This window comes from Chiroxiphia lanceolata, chromosome 9 (assembly GCF_009829145.1).
Source record: "Chiroxiphia lanceolata isolate bChiLan1 chromosome 9, bChiLan1.pri, whole genome shotgun sequence".
Lineage (NCBI taxonomy): Eukaryota > Metazoa > Chordata > Aves > Passeriformes > Pipridae > Chiroxiphia > Chiroxiphia lanceolata.
In genome coordinates, this window is record NC_045645.1 from 18,097,996 (window position 1) to 18,111,926 (window position 13,931).

Below are 13,931 nucleotides of genomic sequence, written 5' to 3' on the forward strand. Positions count from 1 at the left end.
CTTTTCTGGATGAAAGTCCAAACCCACACAAGCACGTAGACTCAGAATTTTTATTTCCCTGCTTCTGGTGTCCTTGGCTCCCTCTAAGTGAAAGATTTTAAAAGTGCCACTTTCCCAGCTTAGTGTTCTCTCCCCTTTTGTTCACTGAAGACTTCGCTGGTCTAAATATAGGCTCACCTCCTCCAGGCACAGGAGAGCAGGACTGCACTGCAGCTGTGAAGCTGATGGAAGTGTTTCCTTTCCTTTTAGCAGCTATATTGGCTTCCATGATTGAAGCCTTATCTTCTGCAACACTGCTGCAGCTTGGTGCAGCCAGGGGAGGGTGCTGCAGGGGAGGGCGTCTTCAACAGTGCCCTTGCCCAGCCTTAATGCTCTTGCTCAGGGCTTGCAGAAGGTGTAGGTTTGGACCTGGCCATAAAGGATGTGGTGGGAAGGCAGGGCTGAGGGCTGGGACACCTCCACCTGCTGGGGTGGAAGGCTGGCTACTGCACAGCTCCTGTAGGAGGAGGTTTGTGGTGGAGAAGGAACTGGGGACAGCATCTCTGGGGCCATGGAGGGCTCCTATTCCTGAGGAAACACAGAAAGCTGAAAGATGCTCCATCTATCCTTTACCCCTCTGATAAATATTCTGCCCTGTGCCCTCTAGATGTTAGAAAGAAAATATGATTAAAAAGGTGAAATGCTTTTATTTGTGAAATATTAACTTTATGTAATATATATTCAAAAGCAGATACTCATTTAAAGGTTATATTTAATATAGCTCTGCCCCAGTTTTTCTTTTTTATTATTTTCTTATACATCTTTTCACTTTCTAAGGCAATGCTCCAGTGACTACTGCAATATAATAGCTGCTTTCTCTCTCAGTACACAATTTGACAGCATTTATTCTTTCCTTCAGTGAACATAATTACTTCACATATGGAACCTGTGATAGCCTACAGGCATCTGAGAGAAACCAGAATCATACAATCTGTCCCCTTTGTGAGCTTAATTTACATTCACAAGTGTCATTTTAATAGTGCTGGCAACATGTAGGATAAAAATTACAGGTCAGCTGCAGCATGTCACAGGGAACTGTGCTTAAGTCAATAACATGGTATTATTACATTCTGGATAATTTTACAAGGTAGATCTCACAGAAGGAATTTGACCCCTATTTCTTTAGTTTTCTGCCTTTTGGTTTCCTCCATAAGGTATTTCATTTAGAAATGGATGTTGCAAAACTGCAAATGTGTTGACAAAGAGGTTAGATTGTAGTAGGCATTTCCAAATCTGAAAGCAACACCTTTCCCTTGCTTCAACTTGTAACAGCATTTAGAATTACTGTGCTTTGGCATATTTAAAAATTTACACTGTTAATTCTTGAAATTTGTTTTCCTGATCCATGTAATCAAAATACTGAGGGGCATGGCCTTATGCCTTCTTATTTCATACAGTTGACAGAAGTTTGAGCTTTCTGTAACTGATTATTTTTTAGCCAGCTAAAGCAGTCTCAGGCCAGGCACTTTACAGACATTTTGTACAAGAAAAATAGTGAGTGTCAAAGGGACATGTTATATATAGAGCTATGTACAATTCATGATTTAATTTATATATTATAAGGTAATAATAGTAGCTAATTTCTCATACTGACATCTGTAATATAGATAAAGATGCAATAAATAATCTAAGAAACATCAGGTGATTGATTTTAGTAAAAATTTGGTTTGGGGTAGAGCACTCAATTCAAATATAAAATCAATCTCAGTTACAATTAACTGATTATTTTCAGTTTTTGCGAAACCCATAATTTACTGCATTTTAAGTTTTCAGAGTTTACTTAGGGGAATACAGCAGGGCTTGTACAGTTTGCCCATAGTACTATGATATTATGTGCTCAGACAAGGCAAATACACCTCCAGGTGACCCCCTGGTACACACATACCCACACATACCCGTTCTCTGAACCACTCATTCATTCCCTCCCCCTGAAATTTGTATCCCTCTCTTCCTATAAGCACTTTTACACGTTCAAGCAACACAAAGGGGAAAAAAATCTTTAATCTGATGATTCATTTTCATATCACTGACAGTGTTGGAGTTTGAGTGGGTTTTTTAATTAAAAAAAAAAGGCATTTTTTCCTCTGAGGAGGCTAGATAGAACATACTTGAGTCTATAATAAAAAACTAGCAGCAAGGAATAGTGAAGCTGGGTATAGCGAAGATTCCCACTACCTGAAGACTTGTAACATGGCTGAGGATGTATCAGAAATACATATAAAACCCCTCAAATAATTGAGGTTAAAGCCAGGAAAATTACAACTTGAATACATTGCACATTTTCGAGAGTGGAGGTAATTAGGCACTGGAAAAGATTCCTGTTGAGACTTGTGGAATAACTACCAAAACTTTGAGACTTTCTAAGGGATGTGTCCCACTCAACCGATGGTCTGATGCTGGAAGTCAGTTCTATTTCATTGCCCATGTTTAACTCCACCCAGGCCTTAACATCCCCTGAAATCACACAGCCAACTTCTAAAGCCCTAGGTCAGCCTTTACTTGGGTCACTGAGAGATTTTTCCATGTCACTAATATGCACGTCAGTATATATGCAAATATTAATATTTTATGTGCCTGATGACCTACTGACCAACTCTTTTACCAATAAAATACTTGAAACATGGCAATTTTCATTCTTTGTGAGGATCTTGTATGAGATACTGTTCAGTTGCAGAAAGAGATACGTTGGAGTGTCTTGTCTGCCTCAGGAGATATGTTGGAGTGTCTTGTCTGCCTCTCCTCAGCTTCTATCTTCTCCCTCAGCTGACATTAAGTTTATTACTTGCTTGATTAATGGTTATATCTGGTTTTCCTATTTTAGAGAAGGAAAAATAAAAGAACAAAAAAAGGCTGTACAGGGGAGACTTTACAGACAGAGCAAGCTGGGTACAAGGCCTTGTCCGTGGGTGGGGATTAGTTCTGCTTCTTGAAAGGTAAGGGACATGATGAAGTTTTTGGCATGGCATCCTCTTTTCACCAGTAGAACACAATTATGCTAATAACTTTTGTACGAAGAGGCTGAACATTCAATGGATGAATTATATTATTGGACCTAAGACTTGAGCCTTTGAGGTCTCTCTTTTTGTCAGCTTTTGATGTTGGGCTTTTTAGAGGTCCTTTCTCTGTTACCACCTGTTGAATAGATGTTTATTGGTGGGACAACTTAAGAGCTGTTTGAAAAAAAGTTTTGTGTTTCATCAGCAGTGGTTTTGAACAAAAGTAAAGTCTTTGTGGGCTGGTTTCAGGGAAATTGCCAGGCAGCTGTGAGGTTGTGATGGCTTGTGGTCACCCCTGGTGGCCTGTGAACAAAATCAGTTGGTTTTGCTTTAGCAAAGTAAAATAAGGAATTACTATGGTGAGATTGCCCAAAAAGGAGTTTTTCCTGTGCTAGGGAGGAGTTTTGTACTTGGCTGGGATGATGGTGCTTGGCTGTGCTTGGCTGCTGGCACCTGGTGCTACCTTTGTGCACTGCGGGCAGCACACTGTGCCCCAGTTCAGCCCCTCTACCCCCATGTGTAGCATTAGGATGGATGTAGGAGCCTGGAATAGTGCAGGCAGTCTTTCATACTGTATTTTCCGAGTGATGGATAAAGAAACAAATCTACAGATTGCTTGTGTGCTGTTTTAATTTATCACTTAGAGGATGAAGCTGAACAGAGTGTGGTTAATATAAATTTTAAAAAGATGAGATGTTTTTTCTCTCAAGCTGGCATACAATCTTATTTCCCTTACTTCTCCTCCACCAAAAAAGCCCCCCCCCACGAAGCTCTTGTCTCCGATTTGTTCATAAATACAATATCAAACACCTCCTCTGTGCCTCTGATGTATACTTGAATCCGTGTGCCACTGTGTTGATTCATCTGGAGGATACCCTGCATGTGAGTGGTTTGGCACAGTGTGGTACAGGGGAGGAATCTGATCATGAGAAAGGCAGAGGCAATGGCATAATTATGAAGGATTTCTTTCCCTCATATTGCTTCTTGTTATTCAGTCTTCTCTCCATGTTTCCCCTGGTTATTTCTCTTCCTGAAATGAAAATAACCTGGCAAGAAAACAATGTTTCCACTCCCATCATTTTTGGGCAAGGAGCACCACTCATGTTTTTCTTAACGTGCTAACTGACGGATAATTATTCACCAACATTTTTTGTTGAAGCAAGCAGGCTTGTTAACTGTGGTGACATTTTTAGCGATGCTATGATATCCCTGTGTTGTTGTTGCTTGATTTATCAGTGTCTAAAGGATTATTTTGTTGAAAAACTTACCATGGATCTTGTGTTTGAGGCTAACTTTATGTGCGTATGAGTTCATGTGTGTGAATTTGTATGAAAATAAGGGACAGAACTGTTAAGATGCTGCTTCTGTTTTGGGCTTTTGGCTCTGTGTTATAAAATACAAACTGGAGCCTTGAATTCCCATGCTTTAAAAGGGTATACTTAAAAAGAGAAACATCATAATTGAGAGCAGCTCAGCCACAGCCATCCTACGGTTTTCATCTATTTACTCCCCCTCTTCTCCAGATTCCTGACTCACCTTCCCTCATTCCTGTACTTCTACAGGACTGTTACTTACAACCTCAGCCTCCCCACCTACCCTCTGACTACAGACACAGACCATCCTTGCCCTCCCCAACTTGTTCGCCACCAGCTGCTAACCCAGCACCTGTGCCTGGGCAGGCACACTTTGATCCGATGCTGGACCTCTGGCTTTTGCACATGGCTGTCATGGGTCTTTGAAGGGTTAAAGCCAGTGTGCCAGTGTGTTTGGAGGAATGGGATGGTAGTCATGTTGGAGAGCCTGTGGGGTCACTTTGGCTATGAAGAGGACGCGTAAGGATCACATTCCCTTCAAGAGAGAGAACACTTGGTGAGAAATGCCTTTGAGAAAAGCATGGTTGAAATGTTAGGGATAAGAAGCCCAGGAACACTGCCCTGTTCCAAGCATTCCTTGCACAACAGGATGCACAACAGTGCAAGGAGTGTCTGCAGGCACCGCTTGGTGCAATTCTGGCACCCAGAGACTGAAGCAGTGGGTTGGATAATGTGAATGTGACCGGTTGGATAATGTGAATGTGAATCCTTTTTATACTCAGTGAAAGCAAATGTGCTTAGATTTCCTGGAAAAAGGTGCTATTGAAAATTCTATGGAAGTATGAATATATGCAAGCCAAAGGAGGTAAAGTTTTTTCTTAATTAGGATAAATAAAAAGAAAATCAGTCTGTAAATTGAATGCCAGACACATAGCCCCTTTGCTATAGCAGGAGCAGATTTGCTCATGGGGTGATGTATCCTGTTCCTTTTCTTTCCTCCAGCAACCAGGTTGCCTTGCCTGGGTTAAACATTTGCACTCCAGGTGGTACGATTAGCTTGGGCTGTGCAGCATTGCTGGTCCAGCCAGTGCGATATTTCCTCCCTGCCCCCTGTCCCCCAGTTTTAATGTGACAAAGGCATGTAATTCTAGCAGTCTTACAGCGGCTCAGCTCACCCATCATCTCCAATTCCTCCAAAAACTCTGTGGGAAATTCAGGTGCTTTCCAGCTCTCTGAATCAGTTCCACAGGGTTTGTTGCATTAAATCCAGACTACAAGGTTAAAGTTACATAGATAGAAGGGACAAAGTGCTTTATTCTGGGTAGGCTCTCAAAATCAGATCAACTGTCAAAAAACTGTTTTGTCCTGAGGAGAAAGGTGGTGGAAAGGGAAGGCAGAGCACATTTCAGGGCCACTCGGGAGCCCTTTATGTGGGTTGTGGCCATTTAGTCTTCAATAAAACATGAATGCTTACCATAGCAACCGCGTCAGCCCCCTTTGAAATAGCCATTGCTTTAATAAAGACGGACATTCACTGAAGGAAGTCTAACAAACACATGTAGATCTTTTAGAGTGTTGTACAAGAAAACAATCTCACTTGAGAAGCAGATGTGTTTTCCCAGGAAGTGTGTAAGACTTAATGCAATATGCTGCTAGCTTTCCTTACCTCTGCCACGTGCTTGCTCCTGGGAATTGCTGTTATTTGGGTGTTGCAGGCAGGGGACCACAACAGCGATGGAGTGGGTATTCCACATGGCCCTGCTACCTGGGCTGCTGAGGGAGCTCGCTGTCCAGGATATTTTGGATTCTTTCCCATTAAAGATTCTCCCAAACTCCCAATATTCACATAAGTCACTATTTTCCTGAGATCTTGTGCCTGGTAGGTACTTTCCTGAAATGCACCCTTTTGCTTTAATCCCTGCTTAATCTTACAGAAAGATGCAAACAATTTTGAAACATCTCTTTGCCTTGGGAAGTCTCGGGAGTGTTCAACAAACTCTTCTGTGGCTTTTTATTCATGTGCCCCAAAAGCATGCTGTGGTCCCTTCCAGTAAACAGGTTTGGATATGAAATGCTACTGGATCAGCCTCCTGGAAAGAGGATGCTTTGATTTCTAAAATGGGAAAGAAAATGTTTATCCAGGAAGTATTAGATTAGTCACAGATTAATTACAATTGTCAAGTATTATTCATCTGTAATAAGAGTGAATTCTTCACTCAATATTCATAGCAAAATAACATTATTTTTCAAATAGAAGTAATTTAAATTGAAGTAAGACCTTCTAATACCACCATCTGTACAAGTAAATTACTTTCAGAGTAATTAAATATGCATATCTGGGCTGTGTACTGTACTGATGAACCAAGTTTTATGGAAGCAATATGCTTGAAAATCCCTTAGGTATTAAAGATGAAGAATCCATGGCATTTTGCATTCATATAACCATGAATAAGAAAAAAAAAAATTTCTGTTGCATAATTTTGGGGAATATATTTTTATTAACTTTTCCAGGTTAATTAATATTTTGCCAAATAGCAAATACGATCATCATATTTATTAGTCTGACATTTCACGGGGACTTAAAGCTCTGTAAGAAATTTTAGCATTGTATGTGTCTGAATTTATGACTGTGACACAGTCACTCATCTTCTGCAGGTTCCCAGGAAGCGGAGCAGTGCGGTGAAACTGAAATCATTATGTTGACTGAATTCATTACCGCTGGACTCGCCCCTCCATGAAATAGCACTGCTCAGCCAATTGGAATTCATGGTCACAGCCCTTCATGGGATCATCAGGGTTTATAGTCCATAACAAATACAAATACAGACAGGAACAATAACAGTACAATACATCTGATCTACGATCCCGCCTTGTGAGACTGTTGTGAGTACCAGAACAGTGACTGGCCACGTATTTCTGTTGTGCGGATGAACGGGACAGTTGCACAGGAAGGAGAAGCTACGCCTCAGAACACAGTGCTGTTGGCATAGTCTTTGGTGACTAAAAGCTATCTTTGTGCTTGCAGCACATTGTTCATGACTTACATAAAGCATTGGTGTGTAGGGTAGCTTTGGAGGTTTGCTGAAAGAATCTGACCGCTGCAGAAATGTTTGGTTAAAAGAAATACCTGAAGCCAGATCTGTGGAGCACTTCAGAAGAAGTCTGAAATTCCAGCAGGTGAGCCCTTTCAAAGCAGCAAATACAGTGGCCTACTTGTTACCCAAATGCAAGAGCAAACTCAAACATAGAGACACACAGGCAGCACAATCTCTGTTTGCAAGTCAGCCACTGCATGCTGCACAACATGACTGATCCTTAGATATGTCAATGTAATGTTGCTAATGAAACATGTAGAGGTTCCTTGTCATCAAAAGATTTAGTCTGCCTGCAGCACTTTCACAGTTATCTCCTCAGATTAACTGCAGAAGACTGGCAACACATGTAGGACAATAGATCAATTCTTTCTGCACCCCAAATGTAAAATAAGAAATGGTGGCCTGAAACACAGATAAAGAAGAAATGATAAGAGTTTCATTTCTCTACTCTAAGCCCTGTGCTAAAATGTGTGAACCAGCATGTTGTGTCACCCCTTTGGGACGTGCTTATATGTATCTTAGATCATACTTTGTGATAGATGGGAAGTGGATGTTTATGTAGCCAAGAGGAAAACCATTAGAAATGTGTGACAATTGACAATCTGGGAGGTACTGAAGTTTGAATGACATAATTTCTGACCTACTATGAGGTAGTAGTTTGGTGACGGGTTCAGCTGCATCTAGTCTAATAATGCACATATATTATGCTGGAGGTAGCCTGCATGAGCCTTCTTTATTTTTCTTCTTTGAGTGTCTCATCACCTTTGTCTCTGTTCTGTTCCTGAACCTCAGTTCATGCCCAGCAAGCAGACCCTGGCATCTGCACATGCTCTGCTTCCAGCAGTTCATTTTCTGGACCTAACACTGGAAGACTTAACTCTTTTTTTAATCAGATTTTATGTGAGGCTTGAATGAAAACAAAGGTGGGAATTTGGGTGTGGATGTGCTGAGTGAATCCCTGACAAACATGCTTTGGCAGGTAGCTGAGTGGGATTGCTCCTAAGAGGGCTGTGTATAAAAGACTTCTATAGTAGTCCTGAGGAGACCTGATTTTCAGGTCAAGGTTTGACCTGTAATAGACAATATATACATAATACTTATTGCTTTTAGGCAGCAAAGTCCAGGTTGGAATTTAGGACAGCCCTATAGCAACAGCCCAGAGACATATGCAAAAGAAAATCTATGTAGTCAAAAAGCAAAAAGTGAAATGTGACTGTTCAGCTGCTGAATGTTTGCATGTTTGTGACCTCTTTGCCATGTGTAAGTCCGGGTTTATGCTAAAACATTAGCATAATGTAGCGCAATTTGCAGTGCTTTGAAAGTGAATCTTCCTGAGTTTAAAAATGCCAAGGTAGGACAAGGACATTAAAATCCTCCTTTATTCCTGTGTAAAAGTGTCTTGTGCTCAGGATGTCTCCAGTTCTCACACAGGCTGGAGCATTATTTTCCATACCCTTTCCCCTCCATTTAACTTCTAGTTACTTAGACAAAATTGAGGTAACTTTTTTACTTTTTTACTTGCCGTGATTTTAAAGCTTTAAAAGCTTTTGCTGAAAAGGTACCTATTTTCTTATCACTTTTTTTTCCTCCTTACTCCAGAAAAGGGCTTAATTTGAAGTTCTTTTTTGGCAGCTGTATTTCATTGTGATACATTATGTCAGGGCACATCAGTCACATGAAGATTTTATGGAAAAAACATACCCTTTTTAGATGTCCCTCTCTGCAACCCCCTTCAAAACATGGTTGGGTTTTTTCAAGAAACTCAACTATCAACAGCATCATGATTCTTGAAACATCGTGGGTGTAATGGCTTCATCTTACTCAATTATATAAATGTTACTTAAAGAAGGTCTACAGAATTTAACATTGTGACTTTAGTAATTCTAAAAAAAAATTGACCACTTTCACCTTTTATTGATGTTTACTTTTTAGTCTTGAGCAAGGGTTTATCTTCTTTGTAACCAAGCTAATCCTATGCTGTTCCTTATTTTACCATTAAATGAGATACATTCTGAATTCAGATGAAAATGAGGTACCTTGATGAAAGTGGGCTTCAGGTGTCGCACACTAAGCATTGTACGATTCTCTTTGCTCTGATCCTCCAGCACACATAAGATTTCACCTCTTCACCTTTGAACAAGATTGCGCTAACTTTGATCTTTTCTATTTTGTTCAACTCCAGGGAAGGAGCAGCTACTTGAAAAATGTTATCATTTAGACGTTCAGAGGTTCTTTAAAAAAAAAAAAAAGGAGGGAAAAGAAAAAAATCTTGAAAGCATGAACTAAAAGCTGTAGATTTTTAACTTGAGTATCAGCTTTTGTAGCTAGCACGTTATGGTTTAACATCAAAAGCTGTCACTATGTAGAACAAAACAAAATGTAGATTTTAAAAGCACACAGAATTATTAAATACAGATTTCATTTTAGGTAAGCATTTTTCCGCAGTAGTGATATGGCTATGCTTTCCCAGGTCAAAGCATAAGCTTTGTGTTCTTGCTCCTTTGCTTATGGCCTAAGCCTATTACTTGAGCCTCTGTATTTTTGTGATATTAATTCATGATACTGACAGTTAATCTATTTTTATAACTGTTCTTATCTGACCAAAATAACAAACTAGGTTCTCCATTCTCTTTGAGTCTGAGAGTATGTAACAATGGGAGCAAATGTAAAAGTATGATATTGTCAATATCTTACATGGTTTAGCAATATTCTTATATTATCACCATCTACCACTATGGTAGTTATTTGCAATTATTTAGGTATTATATGGTTTTGCGTTTGGTGGGTTTTTTTGCTATTACAAGACAGGTTTTCACCCAAATACTTAAGAATTTTAAATCACAGAGGACTGTTGAGGCTGTACCAGCCCCAGTGTGGCTCTAAAGTCCTAGGAGGTAATCAAAATTCTTATCTTAATGATTTACATTTTTTCTCCTTGCCTAGTTTACTTGGGCTTGTGTTTCATCTCTGGCTTCTCTGCTGAGACTGCAGTTGTTCAGGCATGCTCAGGGATGCTTGTGGTAAGCAGCTCTTCCTTTATTTTGAGGTTTGGTTTGCACAACAGTACAAATGGGGACAGTTTCCCCCTTCTCGGATGTGATGCTTATTGCATTCACTTCCATTAACAAGCTGTTGGAAGCAAGTTAAGATCACATTAATTTACTCTTACATCTGATTTTTCCTGCCTGTTCTAAGGGCTGCTTAGAACAGATCATCTCCTAGATACTATCTCATAAAAGGTCTGAAGTCCCCTCCCCCAAAAAGTGGAATTATAATTATTAATTCAAAAGAATTATTTATATCACAATGAAATATTAGCAACGAAGAAATAAACAAGATGTTGGCATACATCTTATTGACTTTAATAACTGCTTTGGACCTGATTTTTTGAGGTTAACTAGGTAACTTGTTTTGAGATGTGCTTGATTTTCTAGCCTTACCATCTCATAGGTCTTCTGCAGGTGATCCCCACTTACAAGTAACTTCTACAGTAGCCAGTGTCTCATGTCACCAACTGACTGCCAGCTACTGTAACATCTCTGTGGGAGGGTTGTGATAAAGCCATCTGGGCTCTTTGGTAATACAGGACACTGGCAGCTGTAGCAGAAAACTTCAGGTTCTCTAATGACTGTAGGGTTAGTGCCAGTGTAAAATCAAAGTGGAAATGGCCTAAACCAGAAGTACTGAAAGAATTAGTCACTGCCATATGAGGGAGAAAATACAACACCCTGTGAGAGCTGATCCTTGTAGTGTTGCCCAGGCACCCAGTACTGCACCGTGTGGCCAAAAATTACCTGTGAGCAAGACACAGGCTATTGCTTGCAGACTTCAGGGCCAAGAAAATCCTCTCATATCTCGGTGTCTGCTGGCTCTGTCCGTGCTGTAGGAGCAAGCTGTCTAGTTTCCTTCTCTGGAAAGTTTGCAGCTGCTAGGAAGTACCCCCAGGAAGCACTGGCATTCCCAAGGCACTGAGCACTGGTGACAAACTCATAGATTTGTGGGGGTTTGAGGTTGATGTCCCTATCTAGGTTTAATGGCATCATTCCACTCCACTTAAATGCTTCCATTTTACTAATTTTTCCAATTTTTGGTCTGCAAATCAAAGATTCTCATTGCAGCACACACAGAATTTTTTTAAGTAATACATGATGATTTTTATTTTCCTGAGTACATGCAAAACAGTATGGTTGTAGTATATAGGAACAATGCCTATCTTAAAGGAACTATTGTCTAGATATATTATCTTTTAGAGTAGTTGGTAGTTAAAAGCTGTCCTTATTGCACCGAGGAAGTAAAATCCACACTTGTTAGGCTCTTATTTCATCCTCTTTCCTAGAGCCTCACCTTTTTGGCCCTGCTAACTTCCATGTCCATAATGAACTCCATTTAGCTTCCCTGCAGCAGGACCTTGTCTTTGTAAATCACTGACCCAGTGGCATGAAGCTGCATAGGAGAGCGGGTTATTTTTTTTCCTAGATTTTCTTTACTTCCTTCAGCACTTGTAGCTTCTAAGAAACTGCAGAACAAACAATATAAAAGATCAGGAAGATGGCCTGAAAAAATAAAAGAGGTCTCATTGTACTCAGTTCTCCACTAGCTGCCAGCTATAGACTGATGGCTGAAATCTTAGAAGTAGTTAATGAGATTAGGTCTTTGGTGACTGATTGCTTAATGCTGTCTTCTCATTCAGTGGTGTAATTTTTTTTTTCTTTTCAGTAACTATAAATAAACTTCTCATGGAGATCAGCTGAGACCTCGTAGCAGAAATCTTATTTAAAACAACTGGAAATTACTTCGCCTGGGCTTAAGCCACAGCATAACAGATACCTTCTCCTCCAGCCCTGCTGTGAGTCAAAGGCATTTTCTGGGCTATTACTTTCCTGTGTCATTACTGTCCTGTGCTGAACGACCTTGAGCCTCTTCCTGTTGCCCCATCTTTGCTTGGCTCAGCGTGCGCATCCCTTGCTCTTTGTAAATACACCTGCGCTTTCGCCTTTGCTATACTCCTTTTGCTCCACAGCTGAAGGTACTGGTCCTTTGTCAGGCATTGAGACTCACATGTTTTAGTTCATAGATACCTATAGTAATTTTCCATGCTCTTGATAGTGAAGATTTTCTTTCACCTTATTAAAAAAATGTTGGTATTGTTTGAGGCACAGTACTTGGCTACTAATATGTTTCTCAGGGCTAATTTCCTTCTCCTTACAGAGCGAGGGCAAATTAGATGAAAAGGTAGAGTAGTAGCATTTCATAATTGTTTTGCTGGGACATAAATTTCCAGGTTTGTGAAGCAGGGGAGAATCAGCACACTGTGACTCACGGCACAGTTGGAAGAGCCCAGCTTGGGTTGTGTATATCCGTACTAACTGGGAAAGCTGATGATGTGACCTGCTTTAGGTCAAGCAAAGGTCATCACACTCCATAAATGCTTAATCCTTCCCATGGAAGCTTTGTGAGATTCCCCAAGATTCTACCAACACAAACTGTATGTTTGGTTACATGGAGAATCTCTGCAGGAAGCAGAGAGCTTGCAGAGTGGTGGTAGAGAGGCATGGGAATGGCAGTGGTGTCAGAGGGGCAGTGAGGCTGGGATACCTTCTAGGGCACAGTCATGACCTTTTGCATGTAAATACTCCTGTGAAACAAAGCTGCTACTTTTTGCTACCAATCATCTTCCCAGTCTTCAGCCTGCTCGTGAAAGGTTGCATCAGCCTTTCCCAGTGCTGACCACTATGAAAAATTTGAGCACAAGCTGAAAGTAACGGGTTATAAGATGGGCCAGATACAATACTGAGCACTGTGCAATTTCCAGCTGATGCGGTGAACCCAGTTCATATATTCGACAAGGTGGACTAGCACATATGTAACGTAAAAGCATGTCTTGCTAAAATATAGAGGCTATCTGTGTATACAAATGCATGTGAATGCTGAAGTGCTCTACTGGGTCAAGGCCAGGATGTTCACCAGTGTGCAGGTTTAGCCCTTCCAGATGTTTCCAAAGATAAAATGGAAAGAAAGTGACAGTCAGTCCAAGTTACATGGAACACAGTCCAGCTTTTAAAAGTCTACTTTTGATAATTAGGTATTTTGTGTACTGTGGCAAGATGTGAATTACAAAGCCGCTAATAATAATGTAGATCAGTCAGGGTAGCCTTGAAATTAGGCCCCGCAGTGAGGTTGCACTGTATAATGATAGTACAGTACCATTTGTTTCAACACATTTAGCACTTCAGAATGGGATTTTTTTGTTAAACACCAGATGTTCTAGTGACCTGAGTGCTGACTTTCAAAGAAGACACAATAGAATAGTGTGTCAAGGTCAACAGCACAAATTAATCTGTATTATCATGCTGTCATATTATACTGTATGTCCCATATGAGAAAGATCTATGGCTAGTGCTTTCCTTGTAAGGAACTGTATGGGGTGTTTCAGTACACAGATTTTGAGTTTCCCAAGCCCTCAAAGCAACCTGAAAGAAATCTGAGTC

General features: G+C 40.4%; 1 long non-coding RNA gene across 1 annotated transcript in view; it reads left to right on the plus strand.

Annotated features, from left to right (window-relative positions):
* Window positions 1–4,601: 4,601 nt before the first annotated feature.
* LOC116791002 overlaps window positions 4,602–13,931 on the plus strand; it is a 32,707-nt gene continuing 23,377 nt past the window's right edge. The window contains exons 1-2 of the long non-coding RNA XR_004358587.1: window positions 4,602–4,904; window positions 12,160–12,289. This is a non-coding gene — a long non-coding RNA (uncharacterized LOC116791002). The remainder of the gene's footprint in view (window positions 4,905–12,159; window positions 12,290–13,931) is intronic.